This window comes from Eumetopias jubatus, unplaced genomic scaffold, assembly GCF_037043125.1.
Source record: "Eumetopias jubatus isolate StellerSeaLion01/CBP00866 unplaced genomic scaffold, mEumJub1_p1.0 scaffold_16, whole genome shotgun sequence".
NCBI classification, from domain to species: domain Eukaryota; kingdom Metazoa; phylum Chordata; class Mammalia; order Carnivora; family Otariidae; genus Eumetopias; species Eumetopias jubatus.
This window is the reverse complement of record NW_028274822.1, coordinates 26,415,766-26,427,775: the sequence shown is the minus strand read 5'-3', so window position 1 is coordinate 26,427,775 and position 12,010 is coordinate 26,415,766. Positions and strand designations below refer to the sequence as shown.

Sequence of the window (12,010 nt, the reverse complement as noted above, 5' to 3'; positions counted from 1 at the left end):
AAGGGAGACTTACTTTTCACTATTTACTATTTTGTTCCTTTTGAATTTTCCACCATGTGCATGTACTACCTACTTAAAAGAAAAAAAAAAGGAATAAAGTACATTCCCTAAAATAAATATACAAATGTAGATATCCTTTAACCTACTTCTAGAAATCTACCTCATGCATGTACAGAATGATGAATAAACAAAGTTTACTTGTTGCGACACTGTTTTTAATACCACAAGACTAGAAATAACCTAAATGTCCCCATCAATGGACAACTGGTCAAATATATTATAGGCACCCATTCAAAGAATACTGTAAAACTGAAGTAAAAAGGTACTTATGTCCTGATGTGACATAATCTACAAGATGCACTGTTATGTAAAATATATGACCATTTGTACTAAAAGGTAATATATACACAAAGTTGCTCATATAAGCACAGAGCTTCTGGAGCATTACACAAAAACCCAGAAAATGCTACTAGCCTTTGGAAAGGCAACTGGGTGGGGCAAGGGACAGGGTGACACAGACTTTTCACCATAAATCCTTTTGTACCTTTTGAATTTTGAATGACAATAATGTATTACCTATTTTAAAAGCCCATCATTTTACATCTAGCTGGTATCTACTTTTTATTTACCATGCTTGACCTTCATATTTAAGTCCATCTATAAAGACTAGTGGTTACTACTAGCTCCTTCATAGAGAGGTTTGAGTCTTGTTTTTCCCAGAGGCCACAGATGTTTTTTATTAGAATAGTTTCTATACACACACACACACACACACACACACACTTAGCATATAGTTCCCCGAGTCCAAGCATTACAACTCCATCCTTAGCTACTGGATTCTTATCTAGTAAATTCCCCCAAAACCAGTTTTTCCTTAACACAGACTGATTTCCAAATTTCTGGTACCTGGGAACATTTCTCTCCCTCTTCTTTCCTCTCCCTCTCTAGACCAATTATATACATAAAAGAAATAAAGCCCATCATTTTATTCAGTATTTGTAGCCGGTGGAATGGGCCTAATCTGGGTCTGTTTCAGCAGGCCTGTGAGATTTTTAAGAAACCTAGGTAGAGAAAAGTATAGTCAATAGTGGCAAACACTGAAAACAATAGTATAACTGAAAAAGACTGCTAAACTTGGCTGTTCAGAATTCACTGGTGACTTCTCAAAGGGAGGTAAGAAACGGAGTATGAAAGAGTGGCAAAAAAAAACATTTCACAAGGTTCAAGTCTAGAACAAAGGAAGTGATTAAATATAGAAAGCAAATGTAGGTTTCAAATATCTTCAAACTGCAAAGACAAAATATTCCCCAAATACCTATATGAATTTTTATTTCAGATGAAAATCAAGTTAGATATTTCAACATAAAACACTTGAAATGTGATGGTACTATCTCAAAGAACACCTAAGGTCCTTCTAGAAATAGTATAAGATCACTATTAGATTTTTGGCAATCCACGTTCATACGTATACCACACAGGTAGAGAAAAAAGCAAATTACTAATGGCGTGGATTTTTACAATGGTTTTAGTCAAAGAAATGAGGATCACAGAAAGCATTAAAAAAAAACAGATACATAAAAACTAACTGAAAAACAGATTTCTCAATTCTCACTGTTACTATGCTTTTTTCCAAAGTTGTAAGGAGGTAAGGAAAGACACTGCCGTTGGAAACCTAAGGTGGCCCCACGGGATGGAGAACGATGGGCACCTTTTAAACTAAAGCAAATAGAAAACATTCATGTATTCAGTTTTATGGACTCTCAAAACCTAATGTGAGAGCTTGAATTTAACCCTGAAAGTAGGTCATTAGTTCAGTGCAAGTCCATATTACATAGGGATTGCTGTGTAAAGAGACTGACTACCTGATCTTGGGAGTTCTATTCCTTTCACCTTGAATGAGTTGTATGGAATCTACAGGTCTATAATCAGCTTGTAAACATAAAATTACATGCTGGTTTTATCATTTCCAGATTTAAAGAAAAAGGGGGCATCCAATTATTAGGGGACCACACAGGCCCAGGCCCAGACTCAACTCAGCACGAATATTCAGTACTCCAACTGCCCTTCAAACTCCCAGAGTCTGTCTGTCTTGACCTTCTGCTGAAGCAGCCACTTCAAATGGGTACAGTCCTCAGGCTGTGAAAGTGTAATCAAAGCCAAGTCTAGCGTAGGGTTGTTCCACAGAACTTTCTATTAAATTAAATTTAACATTTATTTCCTCAGTTACTGTAGTCACAGTTCAAGGGCTAAATAGCCACATGTGGCTAGTGTCCACCCTGTTAGTTTGGGTCTACAGCCAAGGTTTTTCTCCACGATTACTCTTCTTCAGGGGAGCTCCAAAGGCTTCCTGGGGAAGAGGAAAACTAAGTAGGCAGGGCTTCAGCAACTGCCCATTCCCCTTACATTTTGAGATTCTGCAGAATGTTTCATTTTTTGCCTTTTTCTTTTTTTTCAAAAGCCTTCTGGTTGTTGTTGTGTGCATAGGTGTTTGTGCGCTTTGTCTGAAAACTGCGGGTTTAGAGCAGAAATGACCAACGTACAAACCTCAGGCCAAAGCCGGACCCTCCTGATACTTAAAACATTTTATAAATAAAAGTTTAATTGGCCAGTTTACATGAACTACACCTAACCACCTGTCTAGGAAGTAAAAGATTGGTCTAAACATGGAAAATTTGCATTCACTGCCACAGATAGAACAGCTCTAGTCAACAAAAAAGTTTCCATAGTTCATTCAAATCAAGGGAGAAAGCTCATGGGTCCAGCTCCCATGGTAGCATTTATCAGGAGTTTATTCTGTGAACTTTGCAAATCAGATTCACTGCCCCACATTTTGTAATGAAGGATGGGATTAAGATAGAACATTTCCTTCATATTTACAAGAGCTTAACCATTATCTCCTTACAGAATTGTTGGAAGAGCTGAAGCAACATATGAAAATGTACTTTACCTTAAACACAGGCAAATTACAGGATCACAGATTTCCCATGTTACTTCCTGAGATCCAGTCTTTTTTGAATTGAAAGACTCAAGGTAATGAACTTGATGGACTTCCAGTGGCTCCCCCATGATTATTCTTCCTTACTAACTGAATACATTAAGCCTGAAACTATGCCCTCCCCCTACCAAGTTAGGAGTAGGACGCCAGATTTAAGGAAATGCAGGTTTTCAGATGCAAACTGGACCCGTGGACTGAACAGAGAGCAACTAGGGTCTATACTCACTTTCCACTGTTTTCGTCTTGAGGCCAAAGTAATTTCAGGTTTTGAAAAAGTACAGAACTACCCAGGAAAATCAGTGACCATTTCATAGTTTAATGGTATTAAAATCACTGACTTTAGGATTTCTGTTTTCTTACAAGCACAAACTAAAGACAGATCTAAATTACCAGGCACCAGTTCCACTGCTATGGCTCAGATGCATTAAGAGGAACCCGTCCACTCTAGAATGTAAGGCAAGTATGTAAATCACAGAATTACCCTGATGTTTCTGGGTGGCCAAATCAGAGGCAGTGTCTAAATTCAACTAGCTTGGCAAAATTCTATTCTCCCCACATGAAATTACTGAAATTGAAGCTAAGAGCTATCCTCGATCTATCTAGAATCAGCACTGAAATACGTCCTAATTGAATATATTACAATTATAACAATCTGGAGTAATGATCAAAATTGATCAGAGACAAGCAATAAGCGCCAAACTGCATTTTTAAATGAGTAAGATTGAATTACTTTTGTACTACTGGGAAAAAAAAAAAAAAAACCTTCAAAAAATAGCTAAGGCTATGTATTACAAGGTCAACAATTAGCATTTAATAGAGTATATGATTTAGAAAGTAACTCAGAGGTAGGAGGGAGAATTATCCAAAAAAAATTATTAAGGCTAATACTGGGTCAAACTCACACACACATAAGCGGCAACAAGCCCTCAACAGACAGACTAGCCAACTGTCCACACTTTTGTTCAGTTCTCGAAATCTCTAGCACACGGTCTCAAAGCTAGAGTCAAACATTTTACATGACACCCCTACAGACTGACAAAGAATAACTTACTCTGAAGAAAAGGGGTGGCATGGGGTGCTACACCACTTAGATCACCTTTCTTTACTACTGGCCTAAAATGAAAGGCTTCTCAGACTGGAATCGTGCTGCTGCTCTAAATGGCAAAACAAATGAAAACCATGTTGGTCATAGTAGCTACTGTGGATCTTTCATGAAGTAAGTCATTTGAGGGGCGCCTGGGTGGCTCAGTCGTTAAGTGTCTGCCTTCGCTCAGGTCATGATCCCAGGGTCCTGGGATGGAGCTCCACATCGGGCTCCCTGCTCAGCGGGAAGCCTGCTTCTCTCCCTCTCCCACTCCCCCTGCTTGTGTTCCCTCTCTCAGGTCTCTCTCTCTGTGTCAAATAAATAAATAAAATCTTAAAAAAAAAAAAAAAAGAAAGAAGTCATTTGATACAGCACAACGTTCTAACCCTTTAGGAACATTTGTTAATCATCCTGAATAACAATCTAAAGTATATTATGTAGATTACTGCATTCTTAAAAGATCTTCCCAAACATGGTTTAAGCTAATTGATGAACATTCATTACTACGCTTTCAGGTCTGGTCCTGCACTGAATGGTCCCAGACATGCTAGTTAGGCTCTGAATATTTGTTTTGTGTCTTGTAGATTAACTCTATTATCCTCACCAGGCTGTTATCTGTTTTTTCTTACAACGGACAGTAGGCTAACAGTTCCCCATCCTCCTATCCCAACCCCCACTACACTGCCCTAAACCTCCCACATTACCCACAATCTACTTCTTTCTAATCTACTGTGGGCTTAGAAGCTAGGTAACTTTGTTAGAAACATCTGAAATATATGCCAACAGGTTCTGATGAAGGGTCTCAATGGCTCTCCTGTAACTAGAACTTTCGGTGTGGACTTAGGACAGTTTACAGCTATCTCGGGCCTTTTTTGCTTAGTGTCTGGTCCTCAAAAGCATTTTAAAATTGGTCAAGAATAAGAGTGTAGGCAAATCATCTGGATTAGAAAGAAGACAACTAAAAGCCACAAGGAGAAGAGAGCAAGAGATCATCTGCGAGGACCCTATGTCTGAGGCAAGTTCTAATTCAATCACAATCATTTAATCCTTGTAATAACGGGAAGAGGCAGGTGTCATTACCTCTGTTTTCAGTCAGAAAACCAAGGCTCATGAGTTAAGCAATTTGCCCAACATAGTAACTGAGAAACCAACCATTAGCCTAGGCCTGACTCCACAACCCATGGCCGTTCCACTACATGAGACTAGCCCAATCCTTATTCTCTATGCAGCTCAGTGTCTTTGCACTTTATTTCCAATTCTTTCACTGGAACCTGTCGGATGCAGATCTGCTTTCTTTCTTCAGCCAGTTTCTAGAACTAAAGGGCAACAGATAATCAAACTAAGGCCTAATTAAGCTTAGCTCTAACACGTGTTCATCTGTTCAGCAACAAGTATGTTTCTGAAACACTGGCCATATCCCTCAGTTTGTACAGACTGTGCAAAAATGGTGACAAGTCTCCCCCCCCACCCCCCAAATACAGACTGTTACCAGTGACACTATGAGTTAACACTTGACATCTTCCCTGGTGATGTCCTCTACATTCGACAGAAAGCAATGCAAGCATACTTTAGGAACTGGCTCAGTAATGCATCACAAGCTCCCTCAATTTGTACAATAACATGATTTTCTTACTCTAAAGACTGCAGGAGAGGCAGAAGATAGGAGTTGTTTCCACTTTTCTAATTCCATTAAGGAACAGGAGTATACTTGTTCCTTGTTAGATCCTTTATTACTGAGTCCAGGGCCTGACACAGCAAAGGCTATTTTGTTGAATAAATGAATACTACCTGTTCAATAAATACAAATTATTTTGTTGAATAAATGTCCTGATTGCTTTTGAAATCTTTGGATTTCTCATTTCTGACATACCCTTGCAATACTTGGTAGAAAACAGCTTTCATCTTATAAAAACTAAAAGCTTAAAAACGGTTCCTCTCCTCCCATCAGAAGACAAGGTATCTTAAAGACATGCCCCTCTTCATCCTCTAAAAATGACTCTTGTCCCAAGAACGTGAATAAGCCCCCATCTGCTAGACTGCACTGAATACAGCTTTTATATGCATTAACAAAAACACCTGTATAAAAAGCTGCTACAAAACAAGGCCTTTGGAGTCCTAGAGCACAAAGCCAACAGAATGAAAACCAAACAAGAATAAAGAGAGCTTTCAGACATTTACAAAAGCCAAAACTGAAAATATTTGCTCAGTGTAAAAATTTAATGGGTCTTTGATCAGCAGGTGATGCAGCTCGACTGTTTTTCACTCACACATCTCCCCTCAAGGTGAAGTAAAAAGATTATAGCGATAGGATTCTAGTATTTACAATACGAAAATGAAAAGGGGACCTTTTGCTATCCTGAAGTAGAAACCACCTTTGTTCCTATTAAAGAGAATGACTGCTGAAATACACAAAACCATCCCCAAATTCCTACTTAGTTAAAACACATACCAGGCCTGACAAGCCACAAAAAACAGGAAATTACCCTGCATGGTTTCTTACAAGACTATTATTACATGAGCCTTACAGACTACTTAGAGATGTGATCACTTACTTACTAGGCACAGGTAAGTTACAACCATGAAAAAAACCAAACTTTTGCTGAACACCTACAATGTGAAATCACTTTAGAAGGCATAGCTACAAAGTACAAAAGCGACTCTAAGAGCCATTTCTTCCTGAACAAGCCCAAAAATGGATGTTTCCAATCACATTAATAAAAATCTGCCAATGAACTACTTTAAACTCAATTTTAACATTAAGAGTACTAAGTGGGCACTTGGACTCAAAATATCCTTATCTACTACCACAACTAATTTTATGGCAAAAATCAGGAAACTTAAAAAAAAAATCAGTGTTACTTTCTGAATTTAATATAAATGTTTGCTAAATGACCTTCTGATTGAGAAAAATTCCACCAATATCCTGTATGTTGTTTTAAGGCAAATGAAAAAAATCCTCAAACTAGGATACATTTATGAAATCCATTTTATATTATTTCTCCCATCTGTGTTACATTTGCTTCACTTACCTCTTTATTTACATTGAAACTCCTCAAACTTCACTTAACTAACTTACACTTCTATCTAAGGAAAACTTTTTAAAGGGAGTCAAAACTAGAATAGCAGCAAATGTATTTTCAGAGTAATAGCAAATTTATTATCTTATTCGGCTCAAGGAAAAACATCCTTACAACAGAAATGCAGTACGGTTCAATTCATATAAAATCAGAAGAGAGCAAATGAAAAGAAACTTAACAGAATTATTAAGAATTCTATAAATTAATTCAAATTTCTGGGAGCACTCTTTTGAAAGATGGAATTACTCCAAGTAGGTTTGGGTGACCATTTATTTATTCATTAACAGTTACTCTTCGTGTGTCACTTTAGAAGTCTAAAACAAAATTTAGGACACTCCAAACTATAACAAACAAGACACGATTTTGATGGAAAACGCTGCGTCCAAACGCGTTTTACCTGGAGATGCTTTTTTAAATAAAAGTTTAATTGACGACAAACCGGTAGTATTTAGCTTTTAAGGGGTCAAGAGGAAGGAACAACAAAACCAACCTGGGTATTGTTTTTCTTTTGTTTCGGATCAAAAGGAAACCATAACCACAGAAAGGTTAAGTAAGTAAAAAGGCCAAAGTACCCAACCCCAAGGACTGTATCCCCCGAGAGCGCGCCAAACAATTAAAGTTGCAGATTTGTAAACCAAGTTTGAAATACGTGAAATCAATTAGCGTGCTTTCTAAAGGCGTGTGATAAAAACTAATAGGCTCCACTCACAGAGCAACTTTCACAAGTGAGCGCAGAAGGATCTCGACAGCTATCAGCCGTGTGCGTGCTTGTGTGAGAGTACACACAAGCAATTCAGACCCCGGGACTAGAATGGTTAACAAAGGTTACAGGACAAAAAAAAAAGTGGAAGCAAACTATCGCACGCTCCTAACACGGCTTGCCAACAACTCCCGAAACAAGAGCTCGGTCCCTCCGGCTTTGAAAATCAGAGCCACAAACTACCAAGCGTGTTCGCGGCGGAGGGGACGGGCCCCGGCCGGCCCCCGCTCCCGGCCGGGTAGCTCGTGTACCGACCTCTTCCCCTCCGGCCCGCCTGGCCCCGTGCCCCCGCGCCCCGACCCCGCCACACCCCGGCCCCCCGGCCCCCGTGGCGATGTGACGCGGCGAGCCTCGCCGACCCGAGCCCGACGCAAACACACCCCTAGCCCCGAGGGCCCGCCGGGCGCCGCCGCTTTACCTGCACCGAGGCTCCGGGTCCCGCCCCGTCAGAGCCGGGGGTCCGGGACCTTTTGTTCCTTCCTCTTCCGAATGGGATGAGGGGCTGGGAGGGGAGAGGGGAAGGGGCGATTGGAGGCGGAACTGAAAACACTCTCGCGGCCGCCCGGCCCGCCCCGCCCCGCCCCCCAGCCACTGCCCGGCCCGCGGCCCGCGCGCGGGGAGGGGGCGCGGGCTCGGCCACCGCCCGCGGGAGGGAGGGGGTGGGGACGCGCGTCCCGCCGCCGCCGCCGCCGCCGCCGCCTCTCCTCCCCTCCTCCCCTCAGGCGCGCGCCCGCCCGCATCCTCCACCAGCGCCCCCCCCCCCGGGCCGCCCGGACGGCCGAGCCCTCCCCCGCCGCGCCCGCCGGCCCACCTCCGCTTCCGCCCTGCGCCCTCCGCCGCAGCGGCGCGGCGCACCCACCTCCGGGCAGATCTATCGGCGCTCGCTGGCTGCTGGCTGGGAGCTGCTCCGCCGCCGCCGCGGCCGCGCGGTAGACCCGCCTCCCACCCCGGGCCGCGAGCCCCGCCGATTCGCCGGCGCAGCCCCGGGGCTGGCACCCTGCCGCCCGCTGATTGGCGCCCCCGGCCGCCCGTTAGGGCGCGAGGCACGCCGGCCGAGCGCAGCGCTCGGCGCGCACGGAAGACAGGGCGAGCGGAGGAGGGAAGGAGGGAGGCCAAGCGCTCGGGAAGGGCCGGGGCACGAGCGGGGCTCGGAGAGTCGCGGGCCACTACCTCCCCACCTCCTTTCCCTTCGGCCGCCCCGCCCTCCCGGCCGGACCGGCGGCGCGCGCAGCCAATGAGCGCGCGTGGTGCTCGGGGTGTGAGCCGCGCGTCGGGGGCCTCGAATCGGAAGGGAGACGTCGCTCGCTGATTGGTCCCGCCTCCCCCGTAGAGCGTGAGGCGAGGCGCGGCCGAGCGGGAGGGCTGCCGGGCGGCCGAGGACGAGGCGGGGTGGTACGCTCATGGTTTCGGTTGACTTCGTCTCGGGCGCGCTCCCACGAAAGGCTCTGGGAAGGGAAGGGATGGGGGCAGGCGAGGGGAAGGCACGTAACCTGCCGCGCTGCCGACCACCCGTCCCTCATCGGCTCGGCCCGGGGTCCCCTCCCCGATCTCCTGCCAGCGCCATTGGGTGGGGCCTGTGGGGACCGCCGCCTAGTCCACCTTCCGTACTCTGACCGGGAGTGGACACGTGCTCGTCCCTGGGTAAGGCCCGAGGGCCGCCTCGAGGACGGGACGAGCTGGGGCAGAAGAGGGGTCCGCAGAAGCCTGGGGACCCGACCCAGCCTGGGCCCGGCCAGAGGCAAATGAGTGGGCGGGGCCCTCGTGGTGGTAAACGGGGCGGGGTCCGAGATGTAAATAAGCCCAAGCGGGGATCTTTTGTGGGTATTATTAGGAGCAGGGTAGGGGATGCCAGGTATTTTTGAAGAACCGGAATCTTGGTTTTGTCTTCGTTAAAAATGGTGCTAATAATGCATGCTCTGAAAGGTCCTTGCGAAGTCTAAAAGATAAGCGCCTAGTACGATACTTAATTGCTGGGTTGTCTTCCTTTAAGTTTCTCCAGTGCTCGGGCGATGTTCTTAGGCCCCAACCTCGCACATCAGCGATACAAGGCCCTAAGCTACTGGCTGCCCAAAGCTGGTGGATGGGTATCCACACTCCGGTAATCCTGTGGCTTTTACCCTATGGACACTCAAGCCTCTGCCGGAAACATTGAGCCCAACTAATCACATCAAGTATTTATTAAGCACCTACTATGTTTGGCAGCGAACACCGTAGAACTACAGTTGAAAAGAAACTGAAGTCTTAACACAGGTAGTTGGTGCCAGAGACAAGACTAGAACACAATTGTCTTGGATCCCTGGCCAGCAATCATTGTCATCAATCTACTTCGTGGGTTCAGTTGGGAACTCAAGATAAACGAGGAAAGTGGCACTAGCAGTACCAATCTGTTTACTAACGGGTAATAACAGATGACCATTTCAAACAGCAAGAGTTCTTGAAGCATACTCTACGAAAGCTTCCCTGAAGAGAGCGCCTCAGATGGGCCCGGAGACATATTTGGCCATTCTCGGTGTCTCACAGCTTTTCCAGGCTTCCTTTCAAAATCTTCATTTCTACCATCTCTCTCCTCAAATATGGAAGCCCTGGGGTTAGGCAGATTGTAGTTTTGAATGCTGCTCTGTTCCAAATCTGTGAGCTTTGACAAGTGGAACTCACCTGCAATGATAGCTGTTTAAATATAGTTCTGTGGCGATTAAATAAAACAATAAACATGAATAGCATTGGGCTTTGAAGTTAAAAGAAAATTAATCGTTATCATTTCTTCCCTTCTGTTGCTTTCGTGGGTTTGTGCTAAGGTGAACCTACTCAGTAGAAATCCTTCCTTCAAAAGTTTACCTCTGCCTTGGTTTCCTCCCATTGTCCGGTTACAGTCAGCTATTATTATTCACCTCTTTGAAAAAAATCGCTTCTGAAGGAGACCCAGGAAGCCAATTGGTGGAGCTGTTCCACCTCCTAAGATTTCTGTTTCCACTTCCCAGAGACACCAGGAAGGATAGTCTAGGGCAAAGGCTGTTCAATTTAGAAGTAGGGAGGCTGTTTTTGGTTTTTAGTCCTTCCTGCAGACACAAGCCAACAGTTTTAATATGAAATAACATAAAAAGCTTACCCAGGATCACACAAATCTTTTCTCCTTTGTGACCAGGATGTGCATTTTGGTGTCCGCGTGCGTGAGTGAGTAGGAGTGGAAACAAAAGCAGGACTGGCTGGAATTCCAGAAGAATCTGCTCCCAATATGGGAGTTTGGTGCTTTGGGGTACATTAATTCAATGGATAATATGCTTAAGGTCTACGTTAGAGCATCTCTCCAAAGTGTCAGAATTTCGATTCCTAACTCTTCCATTTAGAAAGCTTTCCAGGATTTCAGATTGAGGAAAGAGGAGGAGGGGGGCAACCTGACTACAATGATGTCCCCAAAGGGCTTAGAAACAGGAGCATGCCTTACTGCCCCCCTCTGCTAGAAATGCATCTAAACCAAAGTGGGTCAAGACAGAAACTAAAGGCAGATGGAGAAGAGATTGCTGTGGTGACAATCGACTTGGAAATCCACTGGTGTACCTCAAGAAAGACCTAGATAGGTCCCTATTGCATAAATTATATTGAGTGGGTCTTATTTTTATGTGGATAGACAACAAGTTTAACACTTCATTACGCATGACCTCTCAAAATCAAAACAAAATCAATTCAGAATCCATTTAAAAGTAGTTAAATGTACTGGAAAGACCTATAGGAAAAACAGCAATGGTGGTTGCTTCTGGAAAGCGATCCATGGAGTCATGAGTGGAAAACTTAAAATTTCATCATTAATTCCTCTGCAGTTTGAATTTGTAGAAAACATACCCTTGTTGCACTGATTTTTCAAAAGATGTAACTCCTATTCCATATCCTCTCTGATAAATCTATAAAGCCCTTCCTGGTTACCCTGGCCCAGAGGATCTATCACTCACTTCTGATTTTCTCTCATGGTCGCAATGACTTACATACCATGACTTCGCTTTGATTAATGTCTTGATCTGTTAGTTTAGTCTTGAACGGTTTTTTAACTTCTCATGTGTATGTTTTGTCTCCCCGTTTAGATTGTAAATTCCTGAAGGACA

General features: G+C 44.1%; 1 protein-coding gene across 5 annotated transcripts in view; it reads right to left on the bottom strand.

Annotated features, from left to right (window-relative positions):
* Positions 1-9,088, bottom strand: part of SMAD2 (SMAD family member 2) — an 82,902-nt gene extending 73,814 nt beyond the window's left edge. The window contains exons 1-2 of one of the 5 annotated variants that reach the window (XM_028098180.2): positions 8,776-9,088; positions 8,335-8,418 (exon numbers count right to left, since the gene is read on the bottom strand). The gene's annotated coding sequence lies outside the window, so the exon portion shown is untranslated. Of the gene's footprint in view, positions 1-8,334; positions 8,419-8,727; positions 8,747-8,775 lie in introns of those variants that run through there. The other 4 variants (XM_028098179.2, XM_028098175.2, XM_028098177.1 and 1 more) reach the window with 4 other exon arrangements.
* Positions 9,089-12,010: the final 2,922 nt, after the last annotated feature.